This window comes from Corvus brachyrhynchos, unplaced genomic scaffold (assembly GCF_000691975.1).
Source record: "Corvus brachyrhynchos isolate BGI_N302 unplaced genomic scaffold, ASM69197v1 scaffold230, whole genome shotgun sequence".
In the NCBI taxonomy this organism is placed as follows: Eukaryota; Metazoa; Chordata; class Aves; order Passeriformes; family Corvidae; genus Corvus; species Corvus brachyrhynchos.
In genome coordinates this window covers 315,462-336,481 of record NW_008235744.1, presented here as the reverse complement: position 1 = coordinate 336,481, position 21,020 = coordinate 315,462, and the positions used below count along the sequence as shown (strand labels likewise).

The 21,020-nt window shown below is 37.0% G+C and overlaps 1 long non-coding RNA gene across 1 annotated transcript; it reads right to left on the bottom strand.

Annotated features, from left to right (window-relative positions):
* Window positions 1-1,899: 1,899 nt before the first annotated feature.
* On the bottom strand, window positions 1,900-17,584 carry LOC108449875. Its single transcript, XR_001866164.1, has 4 exons — window positions 17,350-17,584; window positions 15,716-15,910; window positions 10,635-10,762; window positions 1,900-3,943 (listed from the first exon to the last, which is right to left on the bottom strand). It is a non-coding gene; the product is annotated as an uncharacterized LOC108449875 (long non-coding RNA).
* Window positions 17,585-21,020: the final 3,436 nt, after the last annotated feature.

Sequence of the window (21,020 nt, the reverse complement as noted above, 5' to 3'; positions counted from 1 at the left end):
ATCTGTTTCTCCGGTTGGTTCTTCAAGGGACCACAATGCTCAAGTTAGTTTTGCTTTCAGTGAAAGTTAATCACTCTCTTATTTCAGCCTTGACACAGGGCACCCCAACAAGTTTATTTAGAATCTCTTAGATTTGTTTGCCCCTAAAAAACAAGGGAAAGATAATAGAGTGTATGGGATTCAGTCTTGTAACTCAAACGTCACAGAAAGTCATAAAAGTCCCGACCTTCTGTGCTTGATTTCCTGATAATATATGACACATATGTCTGCCTAATTTAGTGCTTATTAAATGAATAATGTTAGTGGTTAAGGAGTATGAAGCCTTAATTAGATTTTGCAAGCAGCTAACTACTGTAGCAAAAAGAGCTCTTTATTCTGTATTTATTGCAAACATACCAGAATGTCACCAATATAATCTGAGAAGACTAAAGCCCATACAGAAGCTGCAACCTTTGTTAAAAACTAGTGGGTTATGCGTAATTTAAAAAAATATGATTTTGATGTTATTCACAGGTGGAGATTTACTTTTTATTGAGTCTTGAAAATGAATAATTATGGGAGACTTTAGATGTAAAAGAACCAACTAAGAAGGACACTCAGCAGTTTATTTAGAAACACTTCCAATTTGAGCTCCTCTTTAAAGAGGTTGCATTAGTTTATATATCTTCTTCAGAGTTAGAGTTGTTGGAATGATGCAAGAAATACACTTGCAATTCAGTCACAAATGACTGACCCTAGATTTACTGCTGCTCTTACCACCATAACAGAAGATATTTCCAAATATTTGTTGCCCAGTACTCACAGTATTCAAAACATGGTCTGTGATTCTGTAATATTGTCCAAATTTGTACCTGGAATGTGTTGTTCATTACTCACTGTTCATAATTTGTTAGTCATAACTCATTATCTTTTGTTAAAGTTTCAGTCAGCTAATCAAGAAGCAGAAAATATACTGTATGACCAACAACATCCCACAAATAATGATTAATCAAAATGAGCAGTTCCTGAACAGCGGAGTGACTAAAAATCATTCAGCTAAACCAGTTACCAAAGAAATAAAATACTCCTGTATTGACACCAATCAAGAGGGGTTTGTGAATGAGTCATGAACCAAAAGTCAATTTAATTTGAGTGTCGTAATAGCAGTAGTAAATGAGTATTTTGACATAAAATACTAAATGTAAGTGTTATAATTCCCTTTCTTTGAACACTAGTTCTGCATGCCTTATCAGAATGAACTGGGCAGTCTACAGTTGGCTGTGGATTTGCCACTCTTTTGTGAGATAAGGATTAACACCTCTATGTATTTTATTAGAACCACTTGCTTGTTAATGCTTCCTTGTCTTGTTTGCTCTGTAAGAAGCTGTACCTTCTTGTTTCCATGGTCTTGTCTTGGGTCTCACTCACCTTTTGGCATTTTTTTATACTATTTTAGCAGAAACTCCATTTTGTTGATTGAATGATGATATTTCTGGGGCTGAGAACGTGACCCCATATCATAGTTCTAGTCACAAATTTAAATTGACCATTTTTGTATGAATTCAAACTAAATAATAATTTTACTATCCTTTAACTATATTTCAGCACTCTATGCATCACCATTTTGAAAGACCAGAATTCTCTGCATTAAGGTAGTTCCATTATATAATGTATTAATATGTTGAATGGATTATCTACTCCAAATCAGGCTCCAGTAAGTCACGGCCAAATTATATATTGCATCTGAAAAGAAAGTGGTTAAATTTAAACATGTTCTGAAAAGACTGCGCAAAATATAAAGATACAGGATTTATCTTGGAGCTCTCCAAGACCTTACCATCATCACTGAATTATGTAAATTTTGGAGCCTCAGTTTGAATTAGATGCAATTCCATTAATTAAAAATGACAGTGGAAGATATGGTTTCAACCAGTTATATTTATTTATTTTCCTGAGAAAGCTGATCATGATACATTGTGCAGCTCCTTTCCTAGAACAGCTACATCAAGATGTTCTGAGATTCCTCTTCCAACTGATAAATCCAGAGATGGCATTTTGCTTGGGCCAGGAGGTCTAGTTAACTCAGAATTGCTGGAATAGGAAAAGCCAAGAGCTTTTAGCGTTGCCTAAACAGATAATGGCCAGAAAGAGAATTCGTATTTTTTGGTCACATCTGGAGATCTGTAGGTATGAGAGGCCATAAACATAATCAAATTTTGGGCCGGAGGAAGAGAACACCTGCTGTTATCATTGCATGATGTCTACTAATATCCTGATGAAAAGCCTTTTGCTTTACATGTGAATATACAGCATTATTGTCATACATTATGTGAACACCCAATAATTTATTAAACATATTTTTCAGAACAATACTGATATTTTTAAGTAGCTTTTTGAACATCAAAGAACAAACTAAGAGCACAATATTTTTTTCAGCTATAAACCACATATACTGCTTGCTACACTACCTTTACAATGTAGTAAGTGTCCCTTAAAGAAAAAAAAAAAGGACAGTAATACTAAGTGAAGGCTTATAAATCATAAACAATTCTCCTGTTACCTAAATCTGAAGGAAAAAAAAAATCCTTGGCATGGATATACACATCAGACCCAGTGAGAATAACTGGTCTAATGAATAGCTCTTTTCCATAGGAGTTGGAGAAGATGTTGGTTCTGCAGTGTAATTCCCCTCAATTTTCCCCCCTCTCTGAGCTCTACTGCCATCATGCAGAGCTATTTGTTGGAGAAATTGCCAATTTTTCCCATTAAAGGAAACGGCTTATTCTTCTAGCTTTCCTAATTTCATGTAGCAGATGACACCATGCATTTAAGAGAGCTCAGAGTGACCTTTCATGCATGATTTTGATGCTTTTCATTGAGAAATGCTTCATACACATACATCCTTTAAAGCAGAACAAATGTCCATATATATACAAGAAAAAAACTCTTAGAAGCTACAACGTGTTGGTGGTTTTAATTCTTTAATTCATATGGCAATTGGTTTCGAAGATTATCTACAAATGTCCTACTTCTGATATTTTGCATGTCTTTTGTTTTGCTAAGTGTTTTCATCCATGTTTTCACATGAAAATAGTGTAACAAGACTGGAAAAAACCCGTGAAATAGGATGAATTTTTTAACATAATATTAACAGCTTCTACTACTTAATTGTTTAACAATGGAGAGGTGAATACAAAGAGCAAGAGCAGAAATGAAAGTACACATTTTATGATAAGAAAATCCATGACCATTGGCTTTCAGAGGAAATAAGTACCTAATAGTCATACATGGGAACACTTGCTCATTATATGCTAAAACATAATTTTTAAGGAAGTATAAGAACTCTCTTTCAATTTTTGAGCCTCATATTTATGCTCCAAGCAAAATTAGAAATGCTATGACTACATATGGCCTAACTGTGCCTGAAGGGATAAACTCGGATGTTTAGAATAAGAATTTTTCCAATAAATAGTGGTACAATCTGGTGATTTCAGACCTTTTGCTGGCTAACCCCAGATAGAAGAGATCCTCCTTTTAATCCAGTGAAATTTTATTGTTTACACACCATGTCACTGTGATCAGGCCACGGAAGTCTACAAAGTCCAATTAAATATAAATAGGTCTATCTTGTCTTAGTTCCATTCTTGTGATATTTGTTTCTCTGCACTTTCTACTCACAAATTAAGAGATCTCAGCTACTGAAGAGATTCTTGCTGCTGTTCCAATGGGTTTTGTCCCGTACGTTAGTGGGAATACAGGAGTGTACTGTACTGAAGCATGGCTAGCTGTACATTCAGAGCTGCAGGAGGCCATGGGTGATTGTCTTCTTTGCTGCATAAACTGTAAATATTTCTTCATGCCAGCTATGCCACATAGTATAAGCCAGTGCCTTCAGTAGCTGGGCATGTTCCAAAAGGCCAAGGAAGTCTCCTGCTTGATCCGTTCTGCATTTTTCCATGTTTCCCTAAAATTAAAAGTAAGGAAAATCACTCTGATTGCATTCAAGTTTTAAGGGTCTTAGCAAGAGGACACATGCAAATGAACTGCAAAAGCATGCCTGGAGTATGAGTATGACAGTCTTTTCTCCATAAAAATGCTTCCATTCACAAGTAAAGAAGTCCCTCGTTTGAGCAGTAAAGGAAGACTGGCTTGAGGTCTGCTGTCAGTTCTAAAGATTAAAGACATTAAAGATTTGTCACTGTGGGATCTAACTGTGATCTCCACAGAGATTTGCAGAAACTTGCATTGGTGTGACTGTGCAGAAGCCCCTGTGAATCTGAAAATGTGTTAATAAAACAGATTGTAGCAAGGAATATGTTTTGGTGTTAAGATTCCCAAACATAGGTAATAAGCAATAAGCCATCATTTATGGCTCAGAATTGGAGCCAGAATCTTTTCCATTTGAATGTGACTTGTGACTTTATCCATTTGGCAATGACTTCCCTGCCAATATATACACACATATATATAAAAGACTTTCAATGACATTACCCCAGTGCAAGCTTTGCATCTAGGACAGAATTGAGTTCACAAAAAATGTGTCCAGAAGCTTATATACCTATAACTCATATGGATATTGACAGCAGTAGCAAAATTGTATTTTCTCAGTTCAGAAATTAGGACCAACATATATACATATACAGTTTGCAATTATGTTATAAAATATTTTTGATGCCACTAAAGAATAAGATAACATGAGGACTGTCCTATACCTATTCTAGTAGTGTGAACATCTAATCACTAGCAGGCTTAATTCATTTATTAGAAAAAAAAATTCATGTTTCTTAGCATTGGTCAGAATTTTTTAATTTTCTAGGAAAGCACATTGATATTGAGCATACTACACAGATAGTTTGATTTTTCAGAACAACCAATCTGAGAGCCCATTTCAAAATCTTGGAGAATACAAGCAATTTGAATATCAGTGGGAACTGATTGCAGGGAATTCTGGCATCACTGTATTAGAGGCATGTGAGGATTTACTGTATTACACAGGACAGCTTGAAACAGCAGTATATATAATTCCTGTTGTACATTGAGCTCATAGGATAGTTGCAGCTAAATGCAGGTAAACAAAGTTTATCTATTTCTGCTTTCGATCATTTGGAGTTCACTTATCAATCACTATTAGGTCTGTGAACTAAACCTGTGGATTTATCCACTTACGTGCCGTGCAAGTGAATTTACTCTGTATAACGATGTTAAAGGACTGTGGCTTTCACTGTATGTGACATTTGCACATCTAACAGGCTAGGTGGTATATGGATCATTGAAAGTCAAGGTCAAGAATGGAAGCAGTTCACTGGCTCTTTGTCTAAACGTGAATGTTTCCTGTTTACCCATCAGAAAATATAGAAAGATGAAAATATTTAGAAAACAAAGAAAAAAATGAAAGCTATGTTCAAACACATTATTTATATAATTATCCTGTAATTAAAGTAATTACAGTTTGTGATGAAAAATAGTCTTTATTTTTTTGAAACATTTGCAGGTTTCTTGAAGGGTGTTTACTGATCATCACAGCAAAAGTGACATGAAAAATACTTGGAGATGTTCTCATTTCTGCAAAACATTAAAGACGCATAAGACATGTTCTTCATGAAACCAGTATGCATGTTTACAGTCCATTGACTGACAGGCCTGTATGAAAAGGAGTTAGACTGATATTCAAAGACATTTGTGAGCTTTTATAATATTGACTACAGCCACAGCTACTCTGCATATGAATTTTCTGAATAAGAGTGTATTTCTAACATATAACATTGCAAGCAGAAAAAAATGGTGTAAACAAAGGATTTCTCGCCTTGTGGATTTTTTGAACTTCTAGATGCAATTTGCTTTTCTTTATAGCACCTGGAAAGCTGGAAACTTATAAAGTAAAAGCTTTGTGTCCATGAAACTACTTGAACCTAGGATCAGTAGTTTTGTAAAAGACCCACTGACTGTTCAGAAATACTGATCTGAGACTCAGAACATAAGGCTGTTATTTAGGAAGCTAACCCAAACAGTAGAAATTTCGACCTCTCATTGTTAGAATTCTACCACAGGCATTAGAATGAGGGAGAACAGGCCCAGGGACCATCTCAGGGTACTTCCACAACAGAGGTATGCCTGCTCTGCAGCAGTGTTACTCACTTGGCAGCACACCGCGCTTTCCTCACAAAGCACACTCCGCACAGACACTTTGGACTGCTGGGGGTTGACTGACGGTCCTACTGCTGTATGGATGAGGATGGGGTTTTCCTACAGAGTTGTCCTGGATTTTTAATCCTGGATTCATTTTTTTTCACCTCACGAGCCATGTTTCACTCTTCACAGAGCTACACAGCAAGAATTGTTGTGGTCAGATTAATCATAAAAGCAATTCACATACTTCAAATAACATATACAGGGGACATTTTCAGTAAGAAATATTAGTCAGCTACTACATTTTTTTGATTACATTCATGTAAATATTGATATGTGCACAATCAATATCTGCCAGGACTGTGGAAAATTAGGAAAACTATAACTCTCATAGCATGACTTTTTTTTATTGTCCAGCTAAAGGAAAATGTATATTGACTTGATCTCCAGGGAAAACCATCTATTTATTTTTTCAAATGAGCCATATCAAAGCCAAGATGGATTCTCCTACCATTATAATAGGCAAAGTAGAACTTGTTTGAGAATTTTGTTCTTCTTTAAATATGATCTTCAGCAAAATACAATCTTTTATTTTTTCCTATCCAGCCTCATGAGCACAGACTAAACACAGTGAGCACAGTTTTAAAATAAAGCTTCTAAAAAACCTCATCCATCACAACCTCCAACAACCCAGACTAATTCTGAGAGTATAATGTGCTTGCACAAGTTCCTGCTGGCTAGCATCATAATCATCATACATGAGCACTTCCCCCGCAGGATGGAGAACCTCAGCTAAGCACAATTCTAGGGTGCACAAGAAAATGTCTGTTTCTCAGAGGGACATCTTGAAGCTCTTAAAAAAAGAAAAAAAAAAAGAAAATCAAGTCTTCCATCTGTGTAAACTGTACAACATTTACCTGAATAAATTTGTTCTTTGGAAACGTCTGATAATTTTCCACCATTTTTCAATAGCAATAGTTAGAAGAATTCATAGCAAGAAAGACTTTGGGATTTTTGTACTCAATACTTCTACATATGAGAAGACTAACTTTACTAAGCCTGTCTCTTCCTAAAAGTGCAGCCACCTTGGGCAGTCAGTTCAAGTTATAACTAACCCTGCTCTTAAAATGTTTCCCTAGAATTTAAAATGTATCTTCCTGTCAAGACTGGTTTAACAAAAAAATCCATAGAATAAGTCAAAAAGTATTCTTCCAGCACTTCACAAGTACATTTTTACCACCCTATTGGCACTTAATAACATGTAAATGAAAATATTTCTTATATTCTTAGGGGTCACAGATTATTTTTGGGGCTGTGAAATTTCAGAATATATACTCCATCTTTCTTATTCATTTGAAGAGCTATTTTTATGATTAAAATGACTGTTAACCAGAGGAGCTGAGACTGGCAGTTGTGTCAGACTGGCAATTTACACCTTCAGCAGATGATTTGGGAAAACTACAGTTTTGACATGTTTCTTTCACTTTGCCTTTTTTATTTGACTTTATGGATCCTGTCCTTTGTTTTGATTTTGATGTTCTGGAAGAGATTTAAGATGCACTTTCTTAAAATATTGATTTTGTTATTGTCACATGAAGATACCAGAAAACACGGAAAATCTGATTACAGTCAAGGATCATTCTTGCACTTTTCCTGAGTTCACCACATAGCTGGGATCTGATATCTGTGTGCCCTTTAGAAAGAGAGGACCTACCTTTTGGAGCACAACTGTAAGTCAACAATATATGAGTCAAAGCCCTTTGAAAAATTGCTTTCTGTAGATATGACATAACAAGTCTGGTGTCAAAGCAGGTATCAATGCACAAAGAAACACTGTCATTTGTTTTACTCTAATTATCACTCAAATGGTAAAATATTTAAATTTCAACTCCTTCTTAAACTAATCATACAGCACATTTGCAACCTAAGCGCGTTTGGAATATGGTTAAAGAGAGAGATGCTCTGGGGGACATTAAAACCTAGCTGAAACTTCTAAAGAATCTCAGCCCTTTTGGACAGGCACACAGAATTTTCAGACTAAAGATTTAGGAAGCAGTTATAGCCAGATTATCTGCTGGTTTGGGACTTGTCCTGGTTAAAAAAGTGGCACTTTCTGTTACAACAGTTCCTTATTAAGCTAATCTGCCATCTGCATAATAAAATCATCTGTCAACAATAATTGAGTCTGCTTTTTATTTAGCTGGCAGTGGTGTCTCCATGTTGTGCCATGCTCCCAAACCTCCCAATTCATGCTGCTGTGGTACGTCTTAAATCACACAAGGCACTGCACAGCTCCTGAAAGGAGCACTCGCCTGGGTCATTGTAGAACAACCAAGGTGTCCAGTGAAACAAGAATTATTCTCTTATACCAGTGAAAATCTTCATAATAATTTATTATTACTCACTGAAGACCAAAATCTTATAATCTAAGTTTAAAAAAGTAATTTTTAGGCCACTCCAAAGTCTTTTGAATGGTACATGAAAGAAGCCACATTTTAAACAGTGGTTCAAATTATACCTCCTCTGGTATTATGCTGTGGAATTTGGGCAGATGATTCGTTTCTACTTTGCAGTCAAATAATTATTCAAGGACCTTGGTTCTTCTTCAGAGAAACACTCTTTTTAAACCATTATAATCCTTTAACTGAAGTTCAGAGGAGTTACTTGTGATCACCATAAATTTGTGCCCAAAGAGACAGAGTTCAGCCTGAAACTTTGAGGTACTGATATCAAGGGGAACTCTGACAAGGTATGCAATAATTGTAGGATGTCTAACCATGAAACAGTCTCTGGTTATTTGGTTGAGACCTCAGAACTGAACAGGACTGATCAGAAACCTTTTATAGTGTTTGAACCCATTTTCCCCAATTATTTTTCTTTTATTCAGATCAGCCTTTTTAAGAGTTTAAATGAATTCATTCTTAAGTTGAGATTCATAAGAAAATATCCGATAGGTTTTTAACTTCCCCAAAATCTCTGTGGTTTTTTTGTTTCCTTTTAGGTGATCATCACCAACATCTGCAATCACATGTAATTCCAGAGCACCTAGTTGCCAGACAAATTAGGCAAAATTATTCAATATTTCCATTTTTCATTGTAATTAGAGGCACAGGTTCAAGGAATTACTCTAATCTGCTTGCAACCTGCTCCCTCCTTTTCTATGTTTTCAGCACCACCTCAAACCTTGGAGGAAAAAGAAGTCACAAGAAGTTAAGCTACCAGCAAATATCCTTAAAGAATTGAGTGAAAATATGGAGAAAATTTTCACAGCAGTCACTTTACTTCATTACTTTCCTAGGAAGACACTCAGAAAGAATACAACAACTTTTTTCCTTTAATTTTTTTTTTTTTTACCTTAGGGAAATTTGGTCGAGTCAGGATGAGCTAATGGTTCAGGATCAGGAGATCTCAAGTGGTATTGCCACTGATTGGCTGAATCATTTTGGGAATACTTTCTATGTGTCAGCACCATCATTTTGCTGATGGAAAGTGTGACCTAATGTTTACCACCTTGAAAAATTGAGGGTTTGTGACAACCACAGTGATTTGACCATAAGAAATATTTCACTGCCTGAAGCACTATGGTTGCAAGTTTTATGCATGATATTATTATACTTTTTTGTTACTGTTAGGGAATAGATTTTACTTCACAGTTCCTAGAAAAAGTATTTTCTAAAGCATGAGCAAAACAGCTCCTTTAAAGTGTACACAGTGGTGCACATGAAATTATAGATATCTTATCTGCAAAAAATATTCCCTATTCTATTAAAACCAAATTAAATTAGAACAAATTGCATTTTCCTCAAAAGAAGAAATTATGAATAAGCATAACTATGCAAATACTTTAAAGAAAGATGCTTTGCTCTTCAGAAAAATAATAAGAAATTTCTGAATGTGTAAACTAATCTGATTTCAACTTTAAGAGCTGGAACCTTGGTCAGGTTCAGGGAAGGAAGCCTGCCTACACATATTTCAAGGTATAACTGTGACTCATTTATTTTATTGTATGTTCCCAGTATGTCTTTGCCATTCAACATTTTAAAAAAACCACACTGGTTTGGTTTTTTTTCTCTAAAATATGAATTAGACAATGTCAACTATTTCATAGAATTAACAGAAGGGCCTGGGTTTGGAGGGACCTTAAAGATCATCTAGCTCCAGCCCCCCCCGCCTTAGACAGAGACACCTTCCACGAGACTAACTTGCTCAGAGCCCCACCCAGACTGGCCTTGTATACCCCCAGGAATGGGATATTCAAACCTTCTCTGCACAATCTGTCCTCCCCACCCTCACAGTAAAAAATTTGTTTGTGGTGTCTCTAAACCTACTCTTTTTCAGTTTAAACCCATTCCTCCTTGTCCTGTCACTAAATTCTCTTGCAAAAATCTCTCTGCATCTTTCTTGTAAACTCCCTTTGGGTATTGGAAGGCCTCAGTTAGGTCACCCTGAAGCCTTCTCTTCTCCAGGCTTAACAATACCAATTTTCTCAACCTGTCTTCATAGGAGGGGTACTTCATCCCTCTAATCACCTTTGTGGCCTCCGCTGGTCTCATTCCAACAGGTCAATGTCCTTCCTGTGCTGGGAACTCCATGTTTGATTTCATCAAGGTCTTATGGTAATGTGGTGTTTTTTCAAGAAATAAGAGATTCCGCATTCCTGTGGCAAAAGGAATATCATGAATCAGAAGAACAAGAAACAGAAAATGTTTAAGTATGACACTGAAGACATAGATGATAATAGTTAATTGCCTCAGCCAATTTTCTGTAGCATCTTCAGGAGTCACACAGACAGAATTTGATACAGAATGAAAGTAAGCAACCAGGTTAGTAAAGTGCATCAGGTCTATCATGACAGGGAATATTTTAAGGGTTTGAAACGCTGTCTGTTCCTTTCTACACATTTATTCATGCTCCCCTCTCCCACCTAGTTGAATAGGACTACTTCTATTCTTGGAGGGAAGCATGTGTGTAAGCATATCCATGAAAAGCCCGAGTTTCTTTTCCCAGGGAAATTAGAAATTACTCAAGTTGATGTGTCAGCATCCCACTTTCTTTGAAGATGTTCATGGTGATGCATGGAGGTGTTTTGTTTTCTTATGAGTGAGGAATAAGAGTAGAAAACAGGATAGGAATAGGAAACAGCACTAGATATCTGAAAGTTCAATTTAGTAATTATGGGTTTAACCCATCAAACACAGGTCATTCAGCCAAGTGAGAAGGGTCTGTATTTACAAGACATCATCTCTGCGCAAATACCGATATTGAAAATCTCAAGGCTGGGTCTCTCAGTGTGGCAAACAGGAGGTGCAGAAAAATCCCATTAGCTACTAACAGGATTTGTGCCCTTGTATCTCATGTATCACTTTGAAAATTCACTCTCAGTCATCAGGAAGTAAGGTAATATTCCAGCATTCAAAATTGCATCATTCAGATATAGACAAGAAGCCTAACGGGGTATCGTGTACAAAGAATCAGAAGCATAAAGAATTGCTTATGCTTAAATATTTTATTTAAAGCCTGGATTTTTCCACTGGACCTGTCTACATGTGAGTCTTTAATCCAAAAAAACCCAAACATTACTGGATTTTCAGTTATTTTTAACTCTGCTTTACAGTTAGATGGAAATTGTTTCCCATCTCAAAACCACAAAGACCTCTAAAAATCAAAGAATTCAAAAAATTTTACTCATAAAATGGGAACCATTCAATTACATAAAAAACTTCAAACCAAACAAAATACATATATGCATGTGCAAACTCTTCATTTACACATCATGTTCCAAGAGAGTGTTATGTTCATGACAGTCCAGACAGGTATCCATATTTTGAATCTGTACAATTTAATTCACATAATCCAATTTTTATTGCAATGAAAATTCTTTGGCTTTCTCTTAGAGGATTTTGAAATAGTTCTTATTTTCTACCTCACATCAAGAAATGAAACTAGAACATACCAAGCAGATACAGAGGGGTGTGACAGGTGGAGACCATAATACCACACTCCGTCCATGAATTCATACCAATGATTCACTCAAGTCAAAATAATTCATGCCACATCTTCTACTAGCATAACCTTCTACCTCAAGGTTTTTTAGTCAAGAAAAATCTAAGTGGACAGCCAGGAGTACTAGCTTAATTCTTCATTAACTGTATCAAATACGCTAAATATCTTAACTAAGAAACTTTGAAAGAAAATGATGTCCAGACGATTCCTTAGAGTGTTTCCAGTGGCAATCTCTTTTCCCCAGTCATAAAAAAAAAGGGTCACATAGTTGCTAAGTACTCAAGAGAGAAGTAGATTCTAATAACAAAAACGATGTGTTTGAATTTATAATCCTAAGACTTTGTATGATTGAATATGAAGAGTTCCTCGACATATATTTTAGCGAGATAAAATAACGTTTTATAGTAAATGTTATCATTTCAAATAAGATCACTACATGCATGAAGAAGTGATGAGTAATACCTGAGGAAACCAAACCATATTTAAATGCAAGAAAGAATGTTTTTGTGTCAGGATGTTTGGTGAGGCTGTTCCGGGAGTCATTGCATATTCTGCCAAAATCTTGTTCATCATACTGGAAGTCCTTCTGATGGCATTGCACTGCCTTTCCTCCAAACAGCACCTGAAGCTGTGCTCAGCCTTTGGAAAATAAGCTGAAGCCATTATGAAAACCTCTAATGAACCCAGAAAAATTTTCTCTTGTGAAATAATAAAGTCCTGATATATTTGCATTAATGGGTACTCCTTTTTAGCGTAAATATTTTCCCCTCAGAATTTTATCTCTGAAAATTCGTAGCCATATCCACAGCTCAACTCTAACCCTGCCAAGTTGTGTGTCTAGCTAAGAAGCCCCCTCCTTTTATAAGGAAATCAGGAAAAAAGAGGAAAATTCAATAGTCTTCGCATGGTTTACGCAGGAAAAGAGCAAGTTTGCCAGAAGTTAGCCTTTTTGCATGGTAGGTAGTTATTTTTCAGAGTTCTTTACACTTTAAGAAAAACCTAAGTGTTACCTCCAACTTCTCTATTTTTCTTAAAGCACCAGCTGGGTCAGCTTAGCCAGACAGTTTAGGTATGCAGGACAGCACCACCTCTGGTGCTTGAAGTAGTCAAGTGAAGCCAGTCCTAGTGAATTCACAAGAGTTGGGAATATGCTGCTTCTTGGGTATGTGGCACAGCAGTGGCTCTGGCTGCTAACTCAGATGATTTATCTTTCTAGTATTTGGATTCTTTCTGCCCAACAGGCATTTAAGGTCTCTAGGCAGTGCACAGGAGGACGCAGAGTGTTAGAACAGAACCCAAACCACCCCATAAAGCTAAGCAGAGAAGATGCAGTATCACATACATGTGCAAATTGTGTAATGTGTGGTGTTCAAAGTCTGCCAGTTCAAAATTCTAAGCAAAAGGATATGTTTTCTGCTTACTCAGGGCTGTGAGCCTCCTGAAGGTAGGGAGATACCTGATTTAAGTCAAAAAATGACTTTTGCAATTGCAATGCAACATCAGGGGAGGCAGGGCTGATTTTAGCTCTTCTTTCACAGTCCAGCCTTATGATTCATGCCCAAGCAAATGGAAGGCAGTCAGGCTTGATCCTCTTCTATGCCTGAAGAGTCATCAGCCAGCAATGTTACCAAGCTAAATAGAGCTACTGCTGGGGGAGTGCTGAAGGGAGGAGAAATACTGCAGAGGAGCACACTCCATCCTTTCTGTTCAGCCAAATCTGCTCCACAGAAAATAAGAGTCATAGGGTCAGGAGGCATAGGGCCTGGGAACAGGAGTCTAACCCAGGCTTCAAAGACAGTTCCTATCTATTATGTACCACAGATGGTAAAAATGCATTAGTAATCCTGAAAGCAGTTGTCAGACTCAAGTTTTGACCTGCTGGGTGCTCTTGCAACTATGATATAGAGTCATGCCCCATCTTTGCAGTGCATTTGAATATTCTTATCATGAGACTGAATATGGTTAGTCTTTTACATATCAAGGCCCTTTTACAGAACCCTGGGTAGTGCAGTCTTGGTTAAATGAAAACTGCCCTCAGCTGTTAGCCTTTCCAAAAAGTTTTGCAGACCACCTGAGGTATTTTAAGTGGGAATTATGTAGTCTGAATATTTCATATTACTAATTATCTCCCACAAATCCTTACTGTGTCCTCAGATATTTAGGTCTGTTGTAATTGCCCCACCGCAATTTACAGAAGGTGAGAGAGTGAGTTCACCTTGTCTCAAAATCCTCTCCTATCACAAATTACTCTTTCATTCTGATAGCAATTTAGACCACTGATGGATAAGTTTTGTTCCTTAACAGTTTGAAATAACCCAGTCATTACAGGTCAGGAGCTTATGCTGAATATAACTATGCACGTATAATGATACAACTGGTGGACTCAAAACTAACAAATAAATGTGTTTATCATAGCATAATAAAATATATGGAGGTGGAAGGGACCCACAAGGAGTGGGTCTACTTCATGTAGAGTACAACAGTTCCTTACCTTCCTTGTAGACACAGAATTAGTTCCCCTGATATGAAAACTGTTTTAGATTTTTGTTATAGAGACTTATCCAGCTTAAATGCATTTTTGCCTCTGCTTGGGATTTACAGAACATGGAATTCATAGTAAATGACCATGTTTCTACTGTCTCATTAGTGACTTTAAAAATACAGTAAAGAGATTTGTGCTGTTTTAAGGAGTATGCAGAAAACATGGTACTTGTATTTGGATTCTAATTTGTGAACTGCTTGCCAGTCTTCTTTTCCCCTAATGTATTAATCACAAGATATATTGGTTATGCAATAAAGCATTTTTTAATTGCTAGCTTTAGAAATATTTAAGTACCCAATTATTTTTTATCTAAAAGACTATTATGGAAGAAGAAGGGAAAAGTTAAAAATGGATATGGCCATGGCAAGACAAGTATTATAAGTTGCACAGCAAGAGCACTGAGCCTTTGATGAAGTGTATAAATAATTAGTAACACACTTTAACACATCTTTCTCTTGGTTCATAGTACCTGTGCTCATTTAATTTCAGCTGAAAATATGCCCATTCATTCACGGTGAAGGACAGATAAACTGGTGACCAAGTCAATGGGAAAAGTGATTCATGTTCAAGCACCTAAGGCCAAATACTTTCTGCACATACACAGATCAGACACTCACTGGGAGATAAGCCACCAGCACAGATTTATCCTGCCCTGGCAAAAGATCACAGGGGACATGAGATAGACATGTATGCAGCAGAGTAGTGCCCATAAATGTGTGCATGTGAGTATGTGTAATAATTTTAACATCTAGTTTTTATGTGAATGATTTTTAGTAACCTGAAAAAGAGCTCAATAACAAGAAATAACACTCTACAAATAGGATGTCCCATTTTTGTCTTTTTTCAAAGTTACATGAATATCAAAATATCCTTTTTTGGTTCTTTTTCCACAAAAATTGATGGGATGAATTTGGTCAGCACAGATATGAGCTTCAAAATCAATTTGTGTATTCACTGAACTTCACTAAATTGCACCTTGAAAACCTTCACAAAAATATTTTCACATTTGAAGAAGCACTTTGACACCTAAAGATGCAAGCAGGGTGTCTAATGTAAAGACAGTACCTAATGACTAAAGATAAATGTCTAAGTTCCATTAGGTTCTCCAGCCACTTAGAAATTCTGATCTTAGTATACACGTGCTTTTTGCAAGGAGGAACAGAGAAAGATCTCAGGAGATATATCCAGACAGCTGTTTACTCATCTCAAGCAGGACTTTGGAGAGCTGTTGTGCATCAGTCCATTAGTTTTCAGGATTCCCTAAAATATTAAACAAATAACAAATAAATATGAAGCTGAGGAAGACTGATTGCTAATTTTGCTTCTTGTTCTAGTGATTTACAGATCACTTCTGCAAAGCTGGTCCTCTCAAAGTTCTTCACATAACTAATACAAAATCATTCCCTCTTATCGGTGTATCCCTAGTCCAGACTGCCACACACAGAGTTTTTATACCATGTTATGTAAATCACCATTGCTGTCAGCTTATCTGTGATACTTGCCTCTTTAAGTGAATTTCTCCAATTGGGATGAACTGGCTCCACTAAGAGGAGTCTAAAAGACGTCATAGAATTACTTCAATCCCAACAGCATTTTGTTTTATTGTAATAATTTTTCTGCATCAACACATACAATAAAAGTACTCTACTATTATACAGGCATACCATTAAATAGGCTTACACTTTGGACACTCCCTTTTACTTCTGACTGTATACCATACTCTTAGTGTTCATATGAATGTCATTACAGGACCCTTTGCAATACGTTAGAACTTTTTTTTAAAAGGTGCAAATACACCAGAGCAGGGAGATAGAAGGGCTGACGTCTTGATAAAAGGGCTGTGACAGAATTTTTTGAAGGAGATATGTATCAAATGGACTGTCATCAACTATATAGTGGAATTGTGCTTGTCAGCTGTGTTATCACTTTTCCATACCAAGGGGGGGGAAAAAAAATCCCTGACATAACTTTACTTTCCCTTTTAAATATTATGTAAAGAGGAAAAGCACTGTACCATATTAATGCAGCTAGAACGGAGATACATTGTTTTCCTAAGTGTCTGTTTATATGACAACAACCATCTAACTTCCTTTTTCTTTTGTTGTCTAAATCCTAGTGAAGAAAACATAATAGGGTTTGAATAAAAAAATTAGAAAGTCAGCTGACTCTTAGGAAAAATACCCCCATATCTAACAGCTATAAACCTAAAAGTGTTATTTCATTATCTATTCCATTTTTCAGCTTTCAGCGTTTTTTTATTATTCATTCAAAAAACAAGATTAAAAGTACAGAGATCTTTTCTTATTTTATTTTTCCCTCCATTTTATTACTATTTTTATTTCATCCTGCAGAAAAAAATAGAACTGGGAAAAAAAATGGCAGCAACTTTTTAGGCTCCCAAACCATGCAAAATTGTTACTTTAATTTCTAAGAACAATACTAATGAATCGTCATATTATTTATTTTTATGAAAAGGAACATATATAATTTTAAAAGGTTATTTTAATTAACACTGTCAGCTGTCTTAAGTTTGCTTTGCTTTTACAGGTAAGTGAGGGGTTTTCCAGCTGTGAGCTGGCAGAAGGGGGTTTTACCCCCTGCGTGCGGACACGAAGAAGCCCGGAGGTCAACGCTGAAACCCCTATGGAAAGCAGCACTCAGTGCCCAGCACACAATGAAATAGGGGCAGAGCTCCTCACCCTGAAGGGGCTGTATCCTTCTGTCGCTGTCAGGCACGCAGGCGAAGAAAAAGAAGAAAGAGAGGGGACTCTCCGCATGTGCTCCACGCAGGTTTATGCCAGCGCAATGACAGGGACGAAAAACCTAATTGGGAGGAGGGTCGAGGGATCTTATACTGGGTACAGATAGGCGGGGAGAGGGATCACAGCCAATGGGATAGAGACAAGCAGGTGGGGTTGACAGCAAGGGAGCCAATGGGGACATTACATAGGAGCGACTTAGGGAAGGATGCAATGGGGCGTCGAGGAACAAAGAACTTTCTAGAACTGATACATATTAAACAAGGGAAATGAATATACATAACCTCATACATAAAACAGGAAGGAGAAAACATTAACCAGTTGGGAGAAAACATGCAAAATGCAGAACAAGGGAATCATGGGTTTTCACCATGACTGAAAGTTACATGCTTAAACTTAGGTTGCTGACCACCACAGTGAGTTCTCTGAGTTTTCGTCTGGAGACAGAGTGGCTGGAGCAACTTGCACAGCTACAGATAAGAAAGACACGTCTTTGAGGTAAGTTATACTTGGGCTCAAGTTTTAGGAGCAAGTAGTAATGTTTTGCCATTGGCTGGTGTTCAAGGCAATGCCCAAAGTGGTATGTGCTTGACCCGTGAAGGTGGTGTAGTGTGTGATGTAACTTCATCTTTTTGTTCAGGGGCACAGATATCATTTGGTGAAACTGTCAAAGCTTTTTGGGTAGTGATAATCCTGGCATTGCTGGCTTTTCCGTCCCACTGCTCCATACAACCAGAGTGGCCCTGCTGGGTATTTGTGGCCAGGTGCCCACAGCCTCCCTTGCCCAGTGACCTTGCCTACTGGAGCCCAGCCACAGGATAACACACTGCCGGCCCACCAGGACTGCTGGTCACACAGAGTGACAGGTGTGAGTGCAGCCATCAGAGGGAGGTGACACTCCACTGGCCCTGCACTTCCTGGATGTGGTCAGTGACTGCGGCATACAGGCTTGGCCTTTCCCTTACATGTGCTTACCAAGCAACCCACACGCTAAACCTGTGTTGGTCAAGCCAACAGGAACAAGGGCCCATGTTCCTACAGTCCACTCATAACATTCCAGGACAAGAGGTGATAATCTTGACTGCAGGATCACAGTCCAGTGCCCACCAAACTCAGTAGACAAGCAGCATTTTGCACCTCACTCGCTATCTGCAGTCTCCTCGATAGGAGAAATGCAATTGTAACCTTTTCTTGGTGGCAGCTCTGCACACTGCTGCTATACTTTTCTCTGTCGTAAGGCATGTTGTAATATGGATTTACACTGAGATTTCTGATTGTTTTGGTTTATTTTGTTTTGGTTTTTTTCTGGATTTCACTGGGCAGAAAAAAAATTCACTACTGTTTAATTGATTTTCTTTTATGTTTTCTTTTTTGTTTTCTTTTTTGTTTTCATTTGCACATACACATCAGTGCTTTCTATCTGAGATTGTCAGAGATTTTGGCTATACCTGATTAATTCAGGAGACCTTTGTAGCAATCTTAAGTGCAGCCAGCCAAAGTATTGTGAAATTTTTCTGTAGTTAGGCCTCTGTGGCCCAAAGCTGAGTGATAACTTCCGAGAAGTATCCTTGTAATGTGTCAGCTCTTTAATGGATCCCAATTTCCCTAGTGTTTTATAAATCACTAGAATGCAGTCTGAGAAACCAAGTATAAATGTAAGATTGATACAGTGTGCAGAGAAGCTATGGATTCTAGGTGTTGACCTGAAATTCCTGCGTCACTGGATATTACCATGGGTGAGGTATCTGCTTCAAGGACCTGAGGCATACTTCATCCACATCAGGAGCAGCAAAGACCAACTTCAATGGTTCTTAACAGGTGGGACAGCCTCAGGGCAAGATAATCAACCAAAGATGGGAAACCAGTATACCCTTGGTATGGGAGGGAGATTAAGAGACTGATAGATGCTACAGTCCTCAAAAAGCCCCAAAGTCTGAGACATCTGGGAAGAGAAGAGCTACCAGAATGTGCTTTATTTAAATGTAAGATTTATTGAGAAAGAAGTTAAATGAAAGTGTGAAAAAGACATAATGCCCAGTAGAAAGGTTTTGGAAATACAGGAGGACACCATCCACTTACCAAAAATACTCTAATACTCTACATAATGGTCTGTCGGCTTATGTTTTGGGTTCCTGAGTTTATCAGAAACATCTCAGTGGATATTGGTCAGAGAAAGTTGCAGAGCCCAGAAAGCTCTCTAGAAGGAAGCAGGACACTAAAACCAAACATAGAGAGTGGAGCTTTGTTTCTGATCATTATTTCAAGGCACCTTCTGGTTGTTCAATGGTAGGTTAAAATGAAGCTGGCTTCTGGCTCCTCCAGCCTGTCATGCTGAGAAACATACACCAAATGCCAACATCTAATTCAAAATCCTATTCCTATTCTTCTTAATCCTACTAAATTTTCTCTTCTGAATTTTTCATTTAGGGTTGTTTTTTAACAATGAATTTTAGGACATACTTTCATCAAACAATAGATTTTGTTCTTAACTAAAATAAGGATATATTTTTACACATTCACCTAAAGACAACCCTTAATGTATTCTAATGCCCTGAACATATTGTTATGTTGAACTTGTAAAAGATTTGAATTTTAAAGGAAAAAATGCTATGTTTCCTTATTATTCATTAACCAATAAGGTCAGACATGGATTTACCACATGTAGAAAACTTGAAGTATGTAAGGCTGTTGAGATTCAATAGATCCCAAGGGTAACAAATAAATGGACAGCTGTTAAAGTATAGTGCCTCTTTCAATTCCTTATATTTGTCTAAATTACCAATTGTGGGAATTTAACAGTATAGGACAAAAAAGGTGAACTTTTCTTGCCGTTACCAAAAAGCCGTTTATTGTTTGTATAGTTCCGGATATAACTGGATTTGGGCTAAAGAAATTTAGGTCTTTTGCATTGTGTATTCATGCAGGGGTTTTTTTAAAGTATTTGAAGGGAAAATCATCACGATGTGTTTTACCAGTTAGCACACTAAGGCTATTTGCTATCTCTGGCAAATTTAAAAAGATAACTTCTAAAAGGCGAGTTATGGAAAAATTCCTTTTAAAACTTACCTTTAAAAAATGGGGACTTCATGGATTAAACAAGATAAAGGAAGATTTTTTCTTGAAAACCCTTTTTGTTTTGCATTTTGCCTTTATAATAAGTAATCATTTATATTTCAAGTGAAAGTAGTAGGCCTACATAAGAAAAAAAAGTGTATTTCAATTTGTAGCTTAGTGTAACACTTTTAACTGTTTTTTTTTCTTTGAAGATGCATTTTTGTTGCACAAAGTAATACAGAAGTGGCATCGAATTTCCCCTTCATTTTTATTTAAAATATTTACAGTATTCCATATATATATATCAGCTACTATATAAGAGTTTAGTACTGAATGGATTGATTAACTAGCTGTCTGGATACATAATTAATATCTCAAGGTCGCTTTTTAAGCTTGACTGTAACAGCCAATGAGAAGTGATGCGGCTGCTTTGGGATGAGCAAAGCTTTTAAATGCTACCCTTCAACCCACACAGCAGTCTCCCTTTCTTCACAGAACTGCGTTCTCGTCCATAATTTTAAGGGCCTTTGTAAATGGTGTAAGCAGCAGGACCTTTG